Source organism: Ovis aries, chromosome 20, assembly GCF_016772045.2.
Source record: "Ovis aries strain OAR_USU_Benz2616 breed Rambouillet chromosome 20, ARS-UI_Ramb_v3.0, whole genome shotgun sequence".
Lineage (NCBI taxonomy): Eukaryota > Metazoa > Chordata > Mammalia > Artiodactyla > Bovidae > Ovis > Ovis aries.
This window is the reverse complement of record NC_056073.1, coordinates 16,949,313-16,961,057: the sequence shown is the minus strand read 5'-3', so window position 1 is coordinate 16,961,057 and position 11,745 is coordinate 16,949,313. Positions and strand designations below refer to the sequence as shown.

The following is an 11,745-nucleotide window of genomic DNA, read 5'->3' as shown; positions in this document are numbered from 1 at the left end:
ACACCAAAATCAGATTGATTATATTCTTTGCAGCCAAAGATGGAGAAGCTCTATATAGTCAGCGAAAACAAGACCGGGAGCTGACTGTGGCTTAGATCATGAACTCCCTATTGCAGATGGAAATGCATAGCCTTAAATATTTCACTATGAAAGATTTTTTTAAAAAATTCATTGCCACTATATGAAACTAGAAAAAGAACCACAAAATAGACCCAAAGTGGAGAGAAACAATAAAGACAATAACAAAAAAATAATGATTAGAAAACAAAAAGCATAGTAGAGAGGAAAAAAATAAGTTCAAGTGTTAATTATTTGAAAAGACCAGTGAAATACATGAATATCTCATAAATCTGGTTAGGGGGAAAGAAAGAGAGCAAAAATATCATGGTTAGGAAAAAGAAAAGAGATACATTCACAAACACAAAAGAGGTTGAAAGCTTTGTTCAACTATATGGCAACAAATGTGACAACTAGAGGAAATGGATATTTCAAAGAAAAAAAGTTACTGAAACTGACCTATGAAGAAACAGAAAAGAAAAAGAGGAGTTATCACAAAAGAGATCAGGACGATTGTTACAGATTTACTCTTAAAGAGAGCACCAGAACCACATGTTTTCACAGCTGCATCACATCTATATTTTAGCAAAGAGGTGATTCCAATGATGTTTAATTATGCTAGAATATAGGGGCGGAGAAGGCAATGGCACCCCATTCCAGTACTCTTGCCTGGAAAATCCCATGGACAGAGGAGCCTGGTAGGCTGCAGTCCATGGGGTCGCCAAGAGTTGGACAGGACTGAGCGACTTCCCTTTCACTTTTCGCTTTCATGCACTGGAGAGGGAAATGGCAACCCACTCCAGTGTTCTTGCCTGGAGAATCCCTGGGACGGGAGAGCCTGGTGGGCTGCCGTCTATGGGGTCGCACAGAGTCGGACACAACTGAAGTGACTTAGCAGCAGCAGCAGCAGCAGCAGAATATAGGGGGGGAAAGTTTCACTCTTTTTATAAGCAGATCTTGTAACTACTGCTTTAATTTCTTTAATGGTTATAGGTTTATTCAGGTTGTCTATGTCTCCTTGATATAACTGGGTAAATTGCATTTTTAATGGGAACTAATCATTTGTATAAATGGTCAGATTAGTTGGCACAAAGTTCTTCATATTGTCTCACAGCTTTTTAAACTGATCCAGTACGGACAATATGGTTGTGTAGGTGGTTTTCTCCAGGAGCTTATCTGGACAAAGAGTGAGTGGGAGCAGCCTGCATCCAGCTTTCCAAGTGGCAAGCCCTAGGTTAGGGTTGCAGCCACCCACAGGCAAAATGAAAGTTGCTCAGTCGTGTCTGATTCTTTGCGACCCCATGAACTATACAGTCCATGGAGTTCTCCGGGCCAGAATACTGGAGTGGGTATCCTTTCCCTTCTCCAGGGGATCTTCCCAACCCAGGTCCCTGAGGATTCTTTACCGACTGAGCGATCAGAGAAGCCCCCCCCGCAGGCGAAACCTTTTCCTAATTCTCACAAAGGCACTGTAAGGGTTAGTGATAGCCAGGCTATAACTTAATCCATTTTCCCTGGTGGCTCAGACAATCAAGAATCTGCTTGCAAAGCAGGAAACTGGGGTTCAATTCCTGGGTGGGGGAGATCCCCTGGAGAAGGGAATGGCTACCCACTCCTGTATTTTTGCCCAGTAAATCCCATGGATGGAGAGAAACCTGACAGGCTATATAGTCCATGGGGTCGCAAGGAATTGGACTCAACTGACCGACTGAACTGAACTGAGCGACTCTTTCCTTTTTTTTTAATCCCTCTTTTTTAAGATTGTTTTCTTGCCCTCTCTCTTTTTTCTCTTGATCAATCAATTCTGCTAGTTTTGCTTGTTTTATTAGTTTATTTCAAAGAACTTTCTTTTGTCTTTTTAAAAATTTTTAACTTGTTATTTTGTATTGGGGTATAGACGATCAGCCCTGGGATTTCTTTGGAAGGAATGATGCTAAAGCTGAAACTCCAGTACTTTGGCCACCTCATGCAAAGAGTTGACTCATTGGAAAAGACTCTGATGCTGGGAGGGATTGGGGACAGGAGGAGAAGGGGACAACAGAGGATGAGATGGCTGGATGGCATGACTGGCTCGATGGACCTGAGTCTGAGTGAACTCCAGGAGTTGGTGATAGACAGGGAGGCCTGACGTGCTACGATTCATGGGGTCGCAAAGAGTTGGACACGACTGAGCGACTGAACTGAACTGAATAGACGATTAACAGAGAAGGCGATGGCACCCCACTCCAGTACTCTTGCCTGGAAAATCCCATGGGTGGAGGAGCCTGGTAGGCTATAGCCCATGGGGTTGTAAAGAGTCAGACACGACTGAGTGACTTCACTTTTACTTTTCACTTTCATGCATTGGAGAAGGAAATGGCAACCCACTCCGGTGTTCTTGCCTGGAGAATCCCAGGGACAGGGGAGCCTGGTGGGCTGCCGTCTATGGGGTTGCACAGAGTCGGACACGACTGAAGCGACTTAGCAGCATAGACGATTAAAGAAACGTCTTTTGTCTTTTTACCATCTTTGTTGTATTCAATTAATTTCTCCCTCCATTTTTATTACTGCCACTCTTTCTCTTCAAGGTTATTGTGTTTGTTTTTTTCTTTAGTTTTTGAACTAGAAACTTAGCTGAGCAATTTTTTTAACTTTTCTTTTGTCATATAAATATTTAAGACTATACATTTTTCTCTATAAATCACTTTATCTTCATCTAATGAAGTTTTGGATGGAGGAATTGTTTCTATACTCATTATTTACTGAAGTGTAGTTGATGTACAATATAAGTACAATATAGTGATTCACAATCTGGTGAGGCTTTTACTTAATTCTGAAAATGTTCACACTTAAAAGTTTAAAGAATTGTACAGTGATACCCAAATGTTCAACACCTTATTTCTACAGTTAAGATTTTACTTTATCTGCCTTATCATGCAATTTTCCATTTATTCATCCTCTCTGCTATTGATTTCAAGGATCTTATTTTTTATTCACTTGGAAGGAAATGACAGATATAAGCACATTTCACTCTTAAATATTTCAGCATGCATATCATTACCTGGAGTTCATTATTTTTACTGATTGGTTGAAATTTTAAGGTCAGTTTATTAAGCTCAATGATAAAAGCTGTCAGAAGATTTTTTTCCCAAAAATTATTTTTTCTTATGAAAAAAAGAAAAGAAAATCAATACACACCCTCAGCATAGACACAGATGCTGTGGCAGTCAAGCCTCTTTAAGATGAGGATAGTTTGCTAGTTGGTCAAGTCACTCTCAGGTCAGCAGGATTGTAGTCTGGATCATCCCCCTTATCTTCTGGCTCCAAGTCCTTTAATTTCTGGACAAGTGACTCATCAACCTCCACGCTGTATCCAGCATCCTCCAAGAACTGGGTATTAGCTGTGTCAAGATTATGATCTGTTTCGAACAACTGTTTCCCACTTAATTTACTTTTTCCTGCTTGGTCTTTTACTTTCACTCATTTAAAAAAATTTCCAAGAGTTCTGTATCAAACTTGGCCTTCCAACTTAAGAAATTTTGGATAGTAATAGGAGTACCATAAAATAATTGTTTTTCAGCTTCTGCTCTTCTTCTTGTCTTCAAGTTTCTATTTGATCTACCATTTCACTTAATTTTATTGGACCGCTATTGCTAAAGATCATACTATAGAAGAGCTTTCTTCTGCCTGTAATGCTGCTGCTGCTGCTGCTGCTGCTAAGTCGCTTCAGTCGTGTCTGACTCTGTGCAACCCCATAGACGGAAGCCCACCAGATTCCCCCGTCCCTGGGATTCTCCAGGCAAGAACACTGAAGTAGGTTGCCATTTCCTTCTCCAATGCATGAAAGTGAAACGTGAAAGGGAAGTCACTCAGCCGTGTCAGACTCTTCGCAACCCCATGGACTGCAGCCTACCAGGCTCCTCCATCCATGGAATTTTCCAGGCAAGAGTACTGGAGTGGGGTGCCATTGCCTTCTCCCCTGTAATGCTAGTAACTTTAAAAATATCTGAGACTTCATTACCTTCTAGGTTTTTCTGGGAGAGTATTTCCTAGAGAGGAGCTTCATCTGGGTGCTTTTCCCTATATATAAACTTGAGGAGGGAGGGCAGGACAGTTTCATTGTTTTCTCCAGCCTTATGTGTCACAGGAATAATGAACCTGGCTGGATTTTTCCGATACTTAGCTGAAATACTACCAAAGGAGAATATGGTATTAGGAAAATTTATTTGTATTTTGGAAGACCAGCTGTTAAGAGGGTTGGATCAACATACAATCAAGCTCTGAAGGAGTCAGGGTAGAAGGACTCCAGAGATTCCAGTTTATATATATATATATTTAATATTCTTTTCCATCATAGTTTATCATAAAATATTGAATATAGTTCCCTGTGCTATACATTAGGACTTGTTTATCCATTCTAAATACAACAGTTTGCATCTACCAACCTCAAACATCCAATCTATCCCTCTCCCTAACATACAGAAAAGTGCAAAAATCCTAAGTGTATAGCTTAATGAATTACGACAAAATGAATACATCCAAATCAAGAAATAGAAAAGGATTCCAGAAACTCCCCTCATGTAACCACTACCTGAACTTCAAACGCTGTATTTTGTTTACTTTTTGAACTTGGTATAAAAGAAATCATATAATTGGTATTTTTGTGTGGGGGGCTTTCTTTAGTACAATACTGTATCTGTGAAATCCATATAGTTGCATCTAGTGGTAGTCTTTTCATCGGTATATGGTATTCCATTGTATGAATCTACTACAGTTGAAATTCTACAGTATCCATTCTACAGTTGAAATATTGACTGCTGTAAATAATGCCATGAGAACACTTTTGTGTGTCATTTTTATTGTGGTAAAACATACATATTTCCCCTTTTGTACACTCACAATATTCTACAACTATCACCACAGTTCATTTCCAGAACTTTTTCCTATCTTTTTGATGCACATATGTGGATATTTCTTATGGGTATATACTTAGGAAACGCTGGATCACATTGTATATGTTCAACTTTAAAAAATATTGCCAGGCTTCCCTGGTGGCTCAGTGGTAAAGAATCCACCTGCCAATGCAGGAGACACAGGTTTGATCCCTGATCCAGGAAGATCCCACATGCTGCAGATCCCACAGGCCGCAGCTATTGAGCCTGTGGTCTAGAGCCCAGGAGCCACAGCTGCTGAAGCCTGAGAGCCCAGAGCCTATGCTCTGCAACAAGAGAAGCCGTCACAATGAGAAACACATGCGGCGCAACTAGAGCGTCGTCCCTACTCCCCACTAGAGAAGAGCCATGCAGCAATGAAGACCCAGCACGGCAGGAAAAAAAAAGAAAGAAAAAATTATTGCCAATGTTTCAAAGTGCCAATAGTAACTTACATGCCCACCGACCCTGCACGATAGCTCCCATGGCTATATGCCCCTTAAATTTTAATTTTAATTATTTTAAGTTTTAATTATTTTAGAAATTTGTTTTGTATCTTTTCTCACTTCTCTGATAACTGTTTAGCACCTTTTCATATGGCCATTTAGACAATAAAAAGGGCTAAAGAAACAGAGAACACAAAACTATATCTTATGAAATTTGAAGCTCAAATTGTATTATTTGTGTGTTAGCGAGCAGTTTACATTTCTAAGAATATGTCTCCCATTGACTAAAATCAACCCCACAGGGCAATATCTCTCACACTTCCACACTGCATATATGAGATTATATCTTAAAAAGGAAAATCCTTTACAGTCACTTGAGTGGTGTTTAGGGACTTAATAGTGACAAAGGCATGAATTGAATCCACCATGTTTAACAGAATATCATGCTTTCTAATTACAATTATTACCAAAAAGTGGGGTCTAGCTGCTCCCTGCTCAAAAACCAATAAACAGGCCAAGCTGGTGGAAGGGAAGGTTTGCTTTATTTCAGACATCAGCAACTGTGGGGGAAGGGCAGACATCTGTCAAAGGCAAACTGCCCCCTCCCCGCCCCCACAAGCCGGGGGTAAGAGCTTGTATAGTCAGGGAGGGGGGCTCCGTACCCAAAGCACAGTCAGCACAGTCAGCTCATCTTCGAACTGGTCATTGGTGGTCTTACCAGCATGATCTTGGTTATTTTAGGTACAGTTAATCTTCAGTTCCAGGGTCCATTTGTTCCCATTTCTTGAAGCCAATTCTTAGAATTGTAGCAGCTTATGTCATGGGTACAGCCTAATTATTATGCAGTTAGCTTCTTCCACCTGCCGTTTTTTAAAAATTAATTAATTTATTTTAATTGGAGGCTAATTGCTTTACAATATTGTGGTGGTTTTTGTTTTAATATCTATAAGACAGCTCATCTATAAGCCATATAGATATGGCTCAGAGCATTATCCATAGCCCTTGGTGCTGCTACTGCTGCTAAGTCACTTCAGTCGTGTCCGACTCTTAGCGACTGCATGGACTGCAGGCTCCTCCATCCATGGGATTTTCCAGGCAAGAGTACTGGAGTGGGGTGCCATTGCCTTCTCCACTATAGCCCTTGAGGAGGAACTAAAGGTCCTTAACTATGCTCAATTAGTACATCATTATTATTTGGTCTTTTTTTACTGTTTTCCTTTGTTTCTACATGTTCTCATTTCTCTGATTAAACTTACTCTTTGCCTAAGTCTTTCCACAGACAAAAAGCAGGCAGAGGACATGAGGGGCAAAGACCGTAGGGTCCTGCTCTGTTTCATTATTACTGATATGTAGGGTATCACACTATTGCCATTCCACTCACAGGGAATGCCTAGGCTCAGTTCTCATCTATAGACGGTCAACATTTTTGTCCCACTCTCAGCATACAGTTTTTCATAAGGCTATAGCCCCAAGCAGAAGGTTGACAATGGTTTTGTTCAGCTTGCATGTAGGGGTAAGGGTGTCCTTGGCTTCAAGCTGAAAATCCATCCCAGGTCCCCCACCTCCCGGGAGGCACAAATCTCTGACTGCTACCCTTGCTTCCAGTCTTATTTCAGAGCCCATGGGCTCTGTGGCTTTAGCAAATTCACAGAGGTGTTGATGTTTTAAAGCTTAGACCTCTTTACTCTTTTCAAGTTCTATCTATCATTGCTATATGTCTGCTACAGGATGTGTGTGTGTGTGTGTGTGTGTGTGTGTGTGTGTGTGTGTGTAAAAGCTGTAAGCTGTTTTCATCTGTCTAATAAGAGTTTAGTAAGAGTTTCTCTCTCTCTCTCTCTTTTTTTTTTTCCAGCCACGCCATGCAACATGCGGATCTTAGTTTCCCAACCAGGGATCGAAACTGTACCCCCTGCATTGGAAGTGCAGAGTCTTAACCACTGGACCATCAGGGAAGTCCTAATAAGAGTTTCGTGAATTGACAACAGACAGGAGTTGTGACAGGATGTTAGTTAGGTGCTCCCTGTCATCTCTGGAGTTTCAGCAAAGGTCTCAAAGGCAGAAAGCAACACAACAGATGCCAGGCAACCTCTTCTCCCATACACTTCAAAGGGAGATGGGATGAGATTGTGAACCAGTCTGCCAGCATTACTATTACTAATTATCCACACTGAATCAATACAAGGGAATGAGAATTGTGTTGCGGAGTTCCCTGTGAGCTCTCTATTTCCTCTCCCACAATTCTGGGGAGGGAGAGGGGGTTTTCCCCTTTGCCTAAAGCCAAGTGGGGACTTCCCTGGTGACTCAGACCGTGAAGAATCTGCCCGTAATGTGGGAGACCTGGGTTTGACCCCTGGGTCAGGAAGATCCCATGGAGAAGGGAATGGCTACCCACTCCAGTAATCTTGCCTGGAGAATTCCAAGGACAGAGGAGCCTAATAGGCCATGGTCCATGGGGTCACAAAGAGTTGGACATGACTGAGCGACTAACACACACACACACACACACACACAGAGCCAACTGAGATAGAGACCTCCACTAGCACCTCGCAGAATGTTTGGCTTAGATCTCCTGGATTTGGAAAGTCCACAGGGACTCATGTCCTAACTCCCACCTGAGGAAGTCCATATGCAAAATGCTGGCTGACCAGCTTTCCTGGGATGGTGAGTAAGGTGGGTTGCATGGAGAGTGAGCTGCACTGCCCTTGCCAATAGGGCAAAGATGCATGAGTTGTCCTGTGGGACAAGTATACCTAGAAGGAAATGACTTGGAGTCATTAAAAAGGTCCTTCCCATGCAGGATGCTCTGAGAGGAAAGGAACTTCAGGATAGTATATTTTACAGAACCTGCAGAAGGCCATGAACTTGGGGGCGGGGAGAGAGGAGTCATAGGCAGTTAACCAGAGGAGAGGCATTGCCTAGGTCCCAGTAAGAGAGCTAAAAAAAGCCCACAACAGTGACACACACAAGAGAGAAAGAGCCAACTTTTGTGAGTCCTCCAAGTCCACAGAGAACCAACTTTTGAAGATAACAGCATCCTGCCCCAACTGGGAAAAGCTGTGGCCCTTTCCCCTAAGCTCTTCTCTTATACCAAACCCTGGGGGAGGGGTTCAGAAATAGCAGCTGGCCAGCAAGACAGGAGGAGTAAACTCTGATGAGTAAAGCCCAGGAATGTGGAGAAACTTGGCACACCTTCCTTTATCACAGCAAGACTCACATCTGAAGCAGGAAAAAGCTAGAGGAGAGGCAAACCTTTAGCTTGAATGAAGTTGAGAGTTGAATTATGTTTAGGGCAGGTGTGAAGACGAAGGAAGGGAGTTTTCCAATTATATAACCTGGGGGCCAGCTCCCCTGATAAAAATAATCATTCAGTATTAGAGAAGGATTGAAGAGGAAAAGTTGATACAGTGTACCTATCCCAGATTTAGCAGATATTGACTCCAATGAGCTGTAAACACCTATTCACATTTTCTTCATATTTGCTTAGATCACACCAAAAGCAATGGGTAACCAAAATTCATACACAGAATAATAAAGACTGAGTGTACACCTCTGGCAGAGTTTTAATTGGTACTCTGCTCCACATAGTCACTTAGGACCCAGGCTGACAGGCTGTCCCGTCTGGACCACGTAGCTTCTTCAGTTCCACAGCAAGGAAAGAAAAAGCATTTTATAACTCCTCTTTCCTGATTTCCCAGAGGCGATACAAGGTGCTCGCATTCACAGCTGTAGTGACTAGAAATAGTCACAAGACTCCCCTTTTAGAAATGGGGAAGGAAGCATTCTTTTTTTGGTGCTAAGCATGAGAGGAGCCTCAGATATGGTGCATGAGCGCGCAGTCACCCAGTTGCATCCGACTGTTTGCAACCCAACAAACTGTAGGGCAAGGATATACTGGAGTGGGTTGCCATTTATTCCTCCAGGGGATATTCCCAACTCAGGGATCAAACTGGCGTTTCCAGCATCTCCTGCATTGGCAGGTTCTTTACCATTCACAGATGAAAGTGAAAGTGAAGTCGCTCAGTCGTGTCCGACTCTTTGAGACCCCATGGACTGTAGCCTATCAGGCTCCTCTGTCCATGGGATTTTCCAGGCAAGAGTGCTGGAGTGGATTGCCCTTTCCTTCTCCAGGGGATCTTCCCAACACAGGAATCGAACCTGGGTCTCCCGCGTTGCAGGCAGAAGCTTTACCGTCTGAGCCACCAGGGGAGCCCAATTCACAGATGACTAACACCAATTTCCAGGACATTTTACATGGCAGCCTCACTTACAGAGGCTGTCACCCTTCTCTGATAGGACTTTTACCTGCTGAGCTAGTGTACCTAAATCTTTGATTGCAGGTCTCTGTCGCACGTGTTATGAAACATGTTTTTAGGCTGCTCAGAAACCTTGTACATAACTCATATTTTCTGCTTAAGAGCCATCACTTTCTCAGATTGCTTTACTTTACTTCTTTTACTTTTGTTTTCACAGAGAAATCACATTAAAGAAAGCTCTTTACTGTCACATTACACAGTTAAAAGAAAACAACAGAACTGGATTGAGATGTGGATAACTCGCATTTGACAGCGTTCATTCATTAGCTGATAACTCATTCCTTCATACAGAGAAGGCACTGGTGACCCACTCCAGTACTCTTGCCTAGAAAATCCCATGGACAGAGGACCCTGGTAGGCTGCAGTCCACGGGGTCCCTAAGAGTCGGACACTACTGAGCGACTTCACTTTCACTTTTCACTTTCATGCATTGGAGAAGGAAATGGCAACTCACTCCAGTATTCTTGCCTGGAGAATCCCAGGGAACGGGGAACCTGGTGGGCTGCCATCTACAGGGTCGCACAGAGTCGGACAAGACTGATGTGACCTAGCAGCAGCAGCAGCAGCATTCCCTCATGATGACTTCCCAGTATACAGATAATCCCAACTCATGTTTCAAAAAAAACAGGCTAGCCATCTGTGAAAAATAATCTCCGATTTAATTTAATGGACTATGCAAGGGTTCATATAAAAAATTCCATGTAAACTGAATCTGGGAAACAAAATCATTAAAAGTGTTAATAAATATGGAAGAATATATTAAGAATCTTGACATGATGAAGGCCATTTTAGGCCACAAAATCCAAAGTCAGCAACTGGAAATTCAAATGCCTATAGGGAGCAAGCAAGTAATGTTGAGTGAAGAAAGATGGGTGTGAGAGAAGTCAATTAGTAAAAATTTATTTTAATTTTACTGAGCTATGAGGTAAGCAAATGCCATTATATAAATATGTGAAATTGGATAGACTCTAAATTTAATATGAAAAATATAAACTAGAAAATGGTAATCTTAGGGAATGCCCTGGCAGTCCAGTGGTTAGGGCTTAGCCCTTTCACTGCCAGGCCAGGGTTCAATCCCTGGTCAGGAAATTAAGATCCCACAAGCCCCACAGCTCTATCAAAAAAAAAAAAAGGAAATCTTTTGTAAGTAATTTTTTCTTTGTCTTGTCTCTTTGCAAACAGAAACCTGATTTTCATACCAATTTCAGGCTTTGTGTTTCTAGTTGATAGAGGAAAACTTTCAAGCCATTAGTACTTTATTTTGAAGAATTTAGCGTCAACACTTTTTTTTCATGTTTTGACCACTGTTTTTCTTTCTTTCTTTTTTTTTAACTTTGTACTTAGTATGCAGGACCCTGAGTCCCTGTACTTAGTATACAGGGACTACCACTGCACCCAAGTGTCCAGGAAAATTCTGGTCGCAGACTGGAGGGTTCCAAATCGCTTGCAAAAACTCTCCAGGCCTCCTAGCTGTCACGATGTGGACCCCTAGCGGTGAGCGACGTTCCCGATAAGTGTTTTGGTTGAGACAGCGGCAATTTTACTCGGATGCCTGCTTTGGGTTTGATTCTCGCTTCCGAATCGCCCCCATTCCGCACTTCCCCATCCTCAATTTCAACTTCTACAAAAGAGGCAAACTACAAAGTAAACTGTTGGCCGTGGTGTGGCTTCTATGGGAGCCAGGACTTCATCGGTCGCTCTTGCCGAGGTGCGTAATCTCCCACATAACGCCTCGCAGGATTTTTATATTCCCATCGCTTACAACCATTTCTTGTCACCACGTAAATTAACAGGGTTGCGGGCAGGGGAAAAGGCAAAGATGCTCCCGCCCCCTCGAAGCCACCAGCGTCCCAAGGACCCGAGCATTCCCCGGAAGAGCCCACTCCGCTCCTGCTAATCCTTTCCCTTCCGCTCCGCCCACCCCGGGCAGAGCGCTCGGGGTCACATGCTCGCCGGAGGAGGGGAAGTGGGCGGCTCAGCGGCCGCCATCTTGCCGGCTTGGAGGCGGTCCGTGAGGAG

General features: G+C 42.8%; 1 pseudogene; it reads right to left on the bottom strand.

Moving 5' to 3' along the window:
- Positions 1-3,200: 3,200 nt before the first annotated feature.
- On the bottom strand, positions 3,201-11,317 carry LOC101112684 (RWD domain-containing protein 1-like; annotated as a pseudogene).
- Between the last annotated feature and the right edge of the window lie 428 nt (positions 11,318-11,745).